We start from the raw sequence: 636 nt of genomic DNA on the forward strand, positions 1-636 counted from the left end.
GCCACACCCACCCCGCCCCTACGACTGAAGGGCTTCACGAAGGGCAGCAGCGCCATCAGCAGGATCGGCGACTTGTACGCCGTCACGTAGGTGGAAGCGAGCAGAGACGACGCGAGTCGCAGGCGAGTCAAAGCAGCTCAGCAGCTCCAAAGGCAAAACTCCGTCCCTACAACAGCGACGCTGGCTTACTATCAACACTTTGCACTCTAAACTATAGAAAAGGGTTTTGTTTCCATGCACTCGTTGACTCAAAAATGTACTAACTCTTTGTGCATCTGCAGCTTTCCTTAAAATAAAGTAACATAAAGAAAAGGTACGTACTGCGAGTTGCAAAAGAAACGGACGGTTGCCGGCCGGCCGCAGTTCCCTAGGAACATACATAATTGATCTCTTCATAATGCAGATACACGCTAGCTTACGCTAGCTGAGGCGGGCGTGTGCCGTTTGCGACAACGGCGCGGGCTCTCGAGTGTCGCAGGATGCCGTGGCGGTAGCTCCTTCGAGCCCGCGGCGCGCAGAGACTAAAGAGTCGCAGCGTCGCAAAAAAATAAAATAAAAGTGAGCAGCTGGAGCGCTGGAGCGTGCCAGCAACCGTCTCGCTGCAGCTGGGCTGCTGGAGCCGCGGGGGTGGACGAG

This window comes from Frankliniella occidentalis, unplaced genomic scaffold (assembly GCF_000697945.3).
Source record: "Frankliniella occidentalis isolate FOCC.00 unplaced genomic scaffold, Focc_3.1 Scaffold54, whole genome shotgun sequence".
Lineage (NCBI taxonomy): Eukaryota > Metazoa > Arthropoda > Insecta > Thysanoptera > Thripidae > Frankliniella > Frankliniella occidentalis.